The sequence below is a fragment of the Penaeus monodon genome, chromosome 33 (assembly GCF_015228065.2).
Source record: "Penaeus monodon isolate SGIC_2016 chromosome 33, NSTDA_Pmon_1, whole genome shotgun sequence".
NCBI lineage: Eukaryota > Metazoa > Arthropoda > Malacostraca > Decapoda > Penaeidae > Penaeus > Penaeus monodon.
Genome location: NC_051418.1, coordinates 20205146 through 20205468, shown reverse-complemented (window position 1 = coordinate 20205468; position 323 = coordinate 20205146). Strand labels below are relative to the sequence as shown.

The 323-nt window shown below is 32.8% G+C and overlaps 1 protein-coding gene across 1 annotated transcript in view; it reads left to right on the top strand.

Annotated features, from left to right (window-relative positions):
• The window catches only part of LOC119594125 (frizzled-5-like), a 228914-nt gene that overhangs the window by 82030 nt on the left and 146561 nt on the right, over positions 1–323 (top strand). Inside the window, exon 2 of the mRNA XM_037943190.1 lies at positions 150–198. The gene's annotated coding sequence lies outside the window, so the exon portion shown is untranslated. The remainder of the gene's footprint in view (positions 1–149; positions 199–323) is intronic.

Here is a 323-nt window from a genome sequence, read left to right as displayed (position 1 = left end):
AATACTTTTATTCCAAAGAAAACGTATTTTTTACTTGTGTATGTGTTCCTAATCTCATTAATATTTTTTCTATTCAGAATTATGATTTTTTTTCTTCATTTTCTCTGTATAATGCTTTTTTTTTCATATTTCCCTCTTTTTATTTCCAGGGTGGACGAAGTGATCTGAAAACTGCAAAAGACAGCGTTCAGGACACAGGTAAGTCCGAACGTTATTTCACTGCCATTAGAACCCTTTCCCGTATTTATTCGTAATGGATTACCTTATAATTTTCGAGAGAGCTTCGACTTGGACTAAATCGAATTTGTATTGGGGGACTGAAA